The sequence below is a fragment of the Gossypium raimondii genome, chromosome 13, assembly GCF_025698545.1.
Source record: "Gossypium raimondii isolate GPD5lz chromosome 13, ASM2569854v1, whole genome shotgun sequence".
NCBI lineage: Eukaryota > Viridiplantae > Streptophyta > Magnoliopsida > Malvales > Malvaceae > Gossypium > Gossypium raimondii.
Genome location: NC_068577.1, coordinates 19,306,702 through 19,316,869, shown reverse-complemented (window position 1 = coordinate 19,316,869; position 10,168 = coordinate 19,306,702). Strand labels below are relative to the sequence as shown.

Below are 10,168 nucleotides of genomic sequence, written 5' to 3'. Positions count from 1 at the left end.
TCACAAATCATGTTTAATCTTGATAAATAAGATCAAAAACCTTTTAATATATCCATTTTGAGTTGGAACATCTGTTGATTTGTTGATTTCCTCTCAAAATTCAAGATCCACCATTAAAGAACCATGTGTTCTTGAAAAAACATGACATTGATAAAAATCTTTTAATTGACTCTCAAATAATGTATAAATGTTTCTAATCAACATAAAAACAAGTTTAAAATTGAAGATTACCTTTGATTCGCTCTAAATTCATTGATTGAAAATCTTGATGTAAAATTTAAATCTCTCTAAAATGATGTAAAATTTGAAGCTCTATAATCTGATGTAAAATGTGTCAAATGTGGGAAAAGTGGGCTAGAGACATTAGTTTTAAAACTGAAACCACCCACCAGAAATTTAAAAATTGGTAAACTTGTCTAATGGTCACTCTCACATTTCCCTCACTTTACCATTTAATATTTTCCCTTCAAAATTCTAAATTTTAAGGTTTATTTTCCATATAAATACTCTAAAATTTTCCTTGTTTTACAATTAAATCCTATTTAATTAATATTTAAATTTTACTCAAATTAACCCCAATAAAAATTATTTTAAAATTATTTTCAACCTGAAATTGATTATTTTCACTAATAATTATTTAAAATCATTAAAATTAGTTTTACAAAAATATTTTTAATTTTCTAGATTATTGTTAAATCAATTTTAGATGAAATTAACCTCCTAAATTAAATTAAAAATTTCTAAAAACTCGAAAAATACACCCGAAATTACTAGACCCAATTTAGGGATATTACATCAAGTCTCGACAGGTGATTAGTCACTTGATTCTTAGTTCCCTTATTATCTCAAATTTCAAGATCAAATTCCTGTAGTAGTAAGATCCATCAAATTAACCTTGGCTTGGCATCTTTCTTGGTCACCAAATACTTAATCGCAGAATGGTCCGTATAAACTGTAACTTTGGTACCAACTAAATAAGATATGAATTTGTCAAATGCAAATACCACAGCCAATAGCTCCTTTTCAGTAGTCGTGTAATTCAGTTGCACATCTGTCATGGTTCTTCTTGCATAATAAATGGCATGAAACACTTTATCCTCCTTTTGCCTAAGCATTGCTCCTACAGCAAAATCACTGGCATCGCACATAAGTTCAAAAGGTAATGTCCAGTTTGGTGCTATGACAGTCGGGGCTTGCACTAGTTGCTTTTTTAATTCTTCAAATGCTTGTAAACAAGACTCATCAAATTTGAAAGATCTATTACGCTCTAACAATGCATGCAAGGGTTTGGATATTTTAAAAAAATCCTTAATAAAGCGTCGATAAAATCCTACATGGCCAAGGAAACTTCAAATACATTAACCGTAGTAGGTGGTGGCAATTTGTCAATAACCACAATCTTTGCTTTGTCTACGGCAAGCCCTTGCTGTGAAATTTTATGACCCAGAACAATGCCTCCACATACCATGAAATGACATTTCTCTCAATTCAGAACAAAATTTAGAACAAGGTTTGTTTCTTCACAACAACAAAGAACTAGCTCCAACTTTTTCAAACAACCTTCAAAAGTATCACCAAACATTGAGAAGTAATCCATGAAAACTTCTGAGAATTTCTCCACCATATCCACAAATATTGCCATCATACATTGCTGAAATGTTGCTAGGGCATTACAGAACCCAAATGGAATTCATTTGAAAGCAAAGGTTCTTAATTATTAGAACATGTGAAAGTCGTCTTTTCTTAATTAGTAGGACCTATGTCAATCTGGTTATACCCTGAATAACCATCCAAGAAGCAGTAGAAGGCTTTCCCCGCTAATCTATCTAACATTTGGTCGATGAACAACAAAGGGAAATGTTCCTTCTGAGTTACTTTCTTAAGCTTACGATAGTCCATGCATACTCTTCATCCCATGATAGTACGAGTTGCGATGAGTTCATTGTTGTCATTGCTAACTACAGTGACACCTCCTTTATTTGGTACACATTGACTAGGGCTTAGCTACAAACTATTTGAAATAGGGTATATTATTCCAACATCAAGCCATTTAAAAATATCTTTTTTGATGACTTTCTTCATAATAGGGTTCAGTCTTCTCTATTGCTCAATAGACTTGCCATGGAAATCCTCTAGTAGAATCTTATGCATGCAAATAACAGGGCTGGTTCCCTTTATATAAACAATTTTCCACCTCAATGCTTTCTTAGATTTCTTTAAAATTTATAATAACTTCTTCAACTGATCAAGTGTCAATTCTATAAATATGACTACCAATAAATTATTATTGCCTCCCAAGTAGGCATACTTTAAGTGTAATGGCAAAGGCTTTAACTCCAAAGTAGGAGAGTCCTCTATGAAAGGTCTAGGAGGCTTGAAAGAACGATTTGATAAATCTAAAGATTCAAAACTCCTCCTTTGTCGACATTCAAGCTGCTTAGTCTGCATAAGTTCACCAAGTTCACCATTCATTTATGCTTCAATCAGCTGAAATGGAACTCCATCATCATTAGAATTGTTGTGACAAAACTTTGCAAATTCTTTCTCTTCTGTTAAGTCAATAAATCCAATGGCAAGATATTCTTCAATTCTGTCTCCAAACATCATGGCATCAAAACATTAAAAGTTATTTGTTCGTCATCGACCTTCAATGTTAACTCACCCTTCTGCACATCAATAAGTGTACAACCTGTTGCTAGGAAAGGTCTACCAAGAATGATTGGTGCCTCTTTATCAGCTTCACACTCCAAAATAATAAAATCTACTGGAAAAATAAATTTATCAATTCTTACCAACAGATCTTTAACCTTACCTCCCGGTATGCATACAAGCAATCTACTAGCTACAGCGTGACTGTGGTAGGTCTTGCCTTCCCAATTCCTAGCTTCCTGAAAATAGACATAGGTATTAAATTTATACTTACACCTAAATCACATAATGTCTTGCCAAAATAATGATTTCCAATTAAACAAGGGATAGTAAAACTCCCTGCGTCCTTCAACTTTAGAGGCAATTTGTTCATCAACATTTCTATGCACCCTTCAGTAAGAGCAACAATTTCAAATTCCCATAATCATCACTTCTTTGACAAGATTCCTTCATGAACTTAACATAATTTGGCATTTGCTCCAATACTTCCACCAACTATATGTTGATATGAAGTTGCTTTAGGACATCCAAAAATTGTTTAAATTAAAAATCTTGCTTAGAATTTTGGAACCGCTGAGGAAAAGGTGGCGGTGGCCTTCCTTCAACTTGTTGAGATTGCTTTGTCATGCCATTCTTATTAGCAACACGAGTTGATTCTATTTTAACATTTTTTTGTTTCACCTTCTCATTTCTAGATTCCTCCATGAATGGTTTTGAATTCGCCTTATGTGTGAAATCTACGCTATTCTTTTTAATAGCAGCATCATTAATAACTCCAGGTAGTTGAGTACAACTTCTAAGTGTAATGGCCGTACAATGCTCATTCCCTTGAGATCTTGAATTTTTAGTATCACTTGACAATGCTCCTTGTGGTCTTGAATTTAATGCATTGGCACTCTGCCCTACTTGATTTTCCAAAGCTCTTAATGATGCAGCTTGACTCTATATTACAGTATCGTTCTTGGCCATATTTTCCTTCAATAGAGCTTCCATCAGTGAAGAAGATGATTCTGTACTTTTTTGAACATTTTGTAGTGGCATGGGCTGATTATATCCAGGTGGTGCAATTATGACATTCTGTCGAGCAACACTACTGGAATTTCCCAATCCTTGAGTACTCCAGTTGAATTTGGGATGTTGTTTCCACCCTGGATTATATGTATTGGAATATAGATTATTGTTCCAATTGAAATTTCCCTTGTAATATATTGAGGCTGGGGTCGATGGGCATTCATCAAAAACATGATCTTCTCAATAATAAACACATGTTAGCTCAGCTACTTTCATTTTCTACACTACAGCTGGGTTCTTCAATGTTTTAATCATATTAGCTAGGGATGATACTTGAGCTGTTAATGAGGTGATAGCATCAAGCTCGATTGCTCTAGTAGCTCTTCTGCCTGTACCCACTCTTGTAGTCGGATATTGATAATCATTTTTACCTATCCTTTCTAAAATTTCATATGCCTCATTGTATGATTTATCTAGCAAACTTCCATTGGCAGATGCATCAACTACCATCCTTGTATGTGTGTTCAATCCATTGTAAAACATTTCCATCCATGTCCAATGTTGGAAACCATGCATCGGGCATTTTCTACGTAATTCTTTAAATCTCTCCCAAGCTTCATACAACGTCTCATCCTCAGATTGTTGAAAAGATGTAATAACATTCTTAAACTTGGCATTCATGTTTGGAAGGTTGTATCACAACAAAAACCTTTGGCAAAGTTCATTCCAATATGCCATCGTTCCTAATGGAAAAGCATTTAACCATGCTCTGGCACAATCTCGCAATCGATAAGGAAATAACTTGAGTCTTAAGGCATCTTCAAGAACACCCTGTTGCCTGAATAAACCACAAACCTCTAAAAAGACTCGTAAGTGCAGTTGTGGATCTTCAGCAGATAATCCACTGAACTCTCCAACTATTTGTAGCACTTGAAACATCACTAGTTTCAACTCAAAATGTTGACCTTGAATTTGTGGCCTGATAATCCCTGGATTAAAATAATCCAAAATAGGCACTACATGTTCTCTAATGGGTCTGTCTCTATCATCTATCACACGAGGAATATCAGCGTCCCTACCATTCAGACGTAATGGATCTTCTTTATCTGGATCATTTCCAATCCTACCCATCTCTCGTAATTCTTTTCTCACAACAACAAACCTAAAAAACAATAAAAAAACAACTTAATAAAATAAAACTAACAAAATTAAATTAGTAATAACAAACCAAAGTTCGTCAAATGTTGATCCTCAGCAACGGCGCCAAAAACTTGTCGCGTTTCAAATAATATGCGAATGTTCAAGTATACACGTCTAATCAAGTAATAAAGTAGTAAGTAAGATCATCTCCACATGGATAGATTATGATTAATTTGGTTAAGTTATCACTATGAATTATATGAATTAGGCTATGCCAAAAGAAAACAGAATAACAAATTTTGTAAAGGATAATCACGTAAGCAATATTAAAATCAGATACTAATTTAAAATGATATGGCAGTGTAACGAGACAAAGTTGAAAATTGAGTGGTGAGGTTGGAATTACTCAGATTACCCCATTATAGCAATAATGCCACGGCAACGTACCAGTCTACTATTCAGAATATAACTACAATAGTCTGCTTCTTTTGAGAGTCAGACTTTAAGCTACCATTCATAAGGCTTTGTATGCCTACAAGCTTCTAGGATGATACCCAAAATTGTTTCTTCCTTACTTTGTACAGAGCGCAGCTTTATGTCTAGAGTGCTACGAATATTCTATTAAGTACTCACTTCTATCATTCGATTACAATCCAACTAATCTAACCTTTTCATAATTAAATCAAGTTTGTGAACATACCATACATCCATCTATGTCTAGAGATTGCAGGCATGAATTCAAAATAATGCAAATCAAATGAAACATTATATCCAGTCAAGATATTACCTGATCATTAATGGAAATAAATATTCATCAAGTAATTCCAACCTGATGAGATTAGCTCTTGGGTTTGAAATCAACATCTAAAAGAAATGTATCATTTAACGTCATTTAACAGTTAAAAATCCACAGAAATTAATCAAGATAATAAAGGAAGAACTTCAGAAAGCTTTCACCAAATAAGCTCCCAATTGTAGTGTTTTGATATGGTGCAAGGCCTAAGGTTGAATGCTTCGTTCCCCTCCTTGCATCTTCGTTATTCGCTTTAGCTACTGCCTTCTCTTCTTTTCTCCAGATTGTTTCACATCAGTTTGTTGCAGAAGACAAATCGCTCTTCAATTCTCGTGTAAATCCTCTATGTCTAGAATTCTCCTTTTTTTTCCTCTTTTATAGGGTAGGTCCCCTCTCTCATCACACACTTTTCTCCCTCTTTTTTAGGTTGATTTACCTGGTACACGTCTAGCTGGTTGAGAGTGACGAGGACTGAGTGCTTGGAAACACGAAAATTTATGTGTTTTTACATGTCCTTTTTAACTTAAAATCATGCTATTTTAGTTAAATTCTTGTCAAAAAAATAATTAAATATTATAAAATAATTAAATTATCTTAAAAATATTAACATGATGAATTTTAATTAATTTTATAGTTAATTTTGATTAATTTAGACTATTTTCGACAGATTCACACAAAGGGTGAAAATTGGCTCCGCAAACAATGCTCGAACAATAAAACCGATAAGCAATTTGAAGCATCGAGGAAATTTTATTTCTAGCCTAAGATATTCCAAAAATGTGTGTTAATTCATAATATAATTAATTTTAATTTAATCCCAATTTAATTTGGGCTAAATAAATTATTATTAATTTATTATGGAAAAAAAGGTCCAGTTGAACCGCATTGGTTGAACCGAATCTAGTGAACCGAACTAGCCACAAATTGGGCTGCCCAGAACCGTCCATATGCTGACCCAGATCAACATTTTAGCTAACTAAATAAGCTTACAAAGAAGCCCTTGAAGAACTTTCAACCTTGCATTCAAACCCCTCCAAAAAATGTGCCTTTATGGATTTGCCCCAGGCTATTTTTAGCAAAGTTGAATCTCTCAACTTTGCCATGTGTGTGGCTAGCCAAGGGGGGTCTCTTTGGCTGATGAAATTTTCTATTTTTAGCAGCCACAATCAGATATAAAAGCCACCCCTTGCTGATTATTCAACTCATCCCTCACACTCTCATTCTCTCTTCTCCTCTCTCACTTTCTCTCAACTTTTCCTTCCCATTTCCGTTCTGTTCAAGTGTCGATTTCTTTTCTTGGGAAAGAGGTCCTTAGCAGCCATTTTTAAGTAGCAATTAAACTGGTCATAAGCCACCTTGATAGCCAAGGACAATAGAGAACGAAGAACGGAAAAATCAGTCAAGCCACGGAGAAACACCAGATTTCTTCTTGTTCCCTATCTCTTTAAATTTGGTTGTTGTTTTGAAAAACATGTTTATGAATATTTATGCTATTGAAATGATTATTTTAATCAATCTAGCTTGAATTTAATCCGTGATGGGTTGATTATATTTTACCTGCTTGAGTTATTAAAATTGTGTTTGTGCTGTTATAGGCCTCGGTAAGATGCTTGATTAAGTAAAATCATGCCTAAGTTATTGTTGCAATATTAATTGTTAGATAAATAATGAATTAATTATTAAATCATATTGAAATTGGAATTAATTGACACAATACTTAATCAGTGCATGTTTATTTTTCTAAAGTAGCTGAAGTTAATTTAGCATTGTATTTGGCGATACATATGTCTTGCGTAACTTGCAAGATTATTGTGATTAAACTGTTTCAAGGTAGAAATACTTTGTTACCTCACTTGATATTTTATATGCTTGTGAAGATTCATTAATTGTTTGGATTGACATTGAAAAATGTTCAAGAGATTGATTAATTTAATAAGTATGTATGAGCAGTAGTTAACAAATTACCAAGTTGCCGTGAATTTGTTCGTAGCAGTATAAACATATGTTTAATAATTCTAGGTTAAAGGAATGTAATTAATCCAACACAATTATATCATCTTGATTAAACCTTATTTGAAATCGTGCATTAGAACCTTTTTCTTTTTTATTTTTTTACTTGGTTTTTAACCCTTAGTTTTAATCATCTTTAAACCAAAATAGTTTCCATCACCAAAGTGTTTTAACATTAATTTCAAAAATATTCCTTTTTACAGTCCAGTAGGTACGATAACTCGACATTTACTTGTCACTTTGTTAATTGTTGCGATAGTGTACACTTGTACATTTTCGTCGTTCCATGTTTTTGGAGCCATTGCCGGGTACTGTTATAAAAAACCCTTATTTTTGAATCTATTTTTACATTTTGGTTTATTTATATTCCTGTTTAAAACTTTACCTACTTAATCATTCTGTGATTATTTCAGGTGTTTATGAGTATTGACCAGATTATCGACATACTCCCTGTGGACCCTGAAATAGAACGAACCTTTCGACAGCGATGAAGACAAGTGAACCAGAGAAGGACCGAAGAGATAAACTTTGAGACTATGAATCAAGGGAACAAAGCAAACCTTGTTCAGAATCCGATACTTATTGCTGATGGTAGGGATAGAGCCTTACGACAGTATGCCGTGCCAGTATTTAACGATCTTAATATGGGTATTAGGAGACCCGAAATCAAGGCACAACAATTTGAGCGGAAGCTAGTCATGTTTCAGATGCTTCAGACTGTGGGCCAATTCAGTGGATTGCCTACTAAAGATCCTCATCTTCACTTAAGACTATTTATGGAATTGAGCGATTCTTTCAAGTTAGCCGGAGTACCCGAAGACGCATTACGACTGAAGCTATTCCCATATTCGGTATGAGACAGAGCTCGTGCCTGGTTGAACTCATTGCCACCGAACTCCATTTCTACATGGCAAGAGTTAGCTGAGAGATTCCTCATGAAGTATTTCCTGCCGAGCAAGAATGCCAAATTGAGGAATGAGATCACTGCCTTCCAACAAATGGATGATGAGTCCCTGTATGAGGCATGGGAAAGGTAAAAGAGTTATTTCGAGAGTGCCTTCATCATGGAATCCCACATTGCATTCAACTTGAGACATTTTATAATGGTCTCAACGCTCAGACAAGGATGGTAGTGGACACCTTTGCCAATAGTGCTCTGTTTTCTAAGTCTTATAATGAGGGTTATGAAATTACTAAGAGGATTGCCAACAACAATTATCAATTGCCAACCAATCGAGCAACGTCAGGAAGACGAGTCGCTAGAATACATTAAGTGGATGCTCTTACTTCACTCGCATCTCAGATATCTTCAATATTCTCAATGCTTAAGAATCTTACCACTAATGGGTCTAATAGTTTTGCATCCCAACCACCTAACCAATTTGAGAATATAGCTTGTGTGTATAGTGGGGAACGACATTTGTTTGAAGAATGTCCATCAAACCCCAAATCCGTATATTACATGGGTAACCAAAACCAAAACCGAGGAATGCAAGGACTGCAATCCAACTTTTATAACTCATCATGGCAAAATCACCCGAATTTTTCCTGGAGTAACCAAGAGGCTGGGACTAGTAACACTTACGTCCAACCTAGACCAACTCAGCCGCCTAGTTTCCCCCAACAAGTTCAGCAACCAACCCAAGTGGAACCATCCAATAGCTTAGAGAATCTATTAAAGACATATATGGCAAAAAATGATGCCACTCTAAGGAATTTGGAGAATAAAGTGGGCCAGTTGCTACTGAACTCAGCAACTGACCACAAGGTGCTCTACCTAGTGACACAGAGAATCTGAGAAATTTGGGGAAGGAATGTTGCAAAGCGTTGACATTAAGGAGCGGAAAGACAATAAAGCTCAACACTGTCGAAGTTGAAAATGAGCCAGCTGATGCTCAAGATTCAAAAGAAGTTCAACCAAGTGTTGAAATTTCAGTTTCACCAGAACCAAAATCTTGCAAAAGCCAATAAAGTAACCTTAGGACCAGCTAATTCTGATCAACTAACAACGTCATTAGATGCAGAATTGCCGCCAAAGATGAATCAACCAGAATAAGTCCCAATAATGAAACCACCACCACCCTACCCTCAAAGACTTCAGAAACAGAAGCAGGACATTCAATTCAAGAAGTTCCTTGACGTACTCAAGCAACTTCATATCAACTCTCGTTGGTTAAATCACTTGAGCAAATGCCAAAATACGTCAAGTTCATGAAAGATATCTTAAGCAAAGACGGTAGCTCCGACGAAGGAATGCAGTGCATATCTTCAAGACAAACTACCCCCATAATTGAAGGATCCTGGATGTTTTACCATACCGTGCAACATTGGAGCAACATATTCTGGTAAGGCATTATGTGACTTAGGTGCAAGTATCAACTTGATGCCTATGTCAATATTTAGGAAGTTGGGGATGGGAGAAGTTAGACCAACTACAGTTACGCTTCAACTAGCAGATCGATCCTTAGCACATCCAGAACGAAAATTTGAGGACGTATTGGTACATGTAGATAAGTTTATCTTTCCTACTAACTTTGTAATTCTAGATTTTGAAGCAGACAAAAA

General features: G+C 35.1%; 2 non-coding genes across 2 annotated transcripts; one reads left to right on the top strand and one right to left on the bottom strand.

The window, feature by feature from the left end:
• The first annotated feature begins 4,225 nt into the window (after nt 1-4,225).
• Nucleotides 4,226-4,332, top strand: LOC128036387 (small nucleolar RNA R71). Its single transcript, XR_008193184.1, has one exon. It is a non-coding gene; the product is annotated as a small nucleolar RNA R71 (small nucleolar RNA).
• Nucleotides 4,333-8,568: 4,236 nt separating this feature from the next.
• On the bottom strand, nt 8,569-8,674 carry LOC128036250 (small nucleolar RNA R71). Its single transcript, XR_008193048.1, has one exon. It is a non-coding gene; the product is annotated as a small nucleolar RNA R71 (small nucleolar RNA).
• Nucleotides 8,675-10,168: the final 1,494 nt, after the last annotated feature.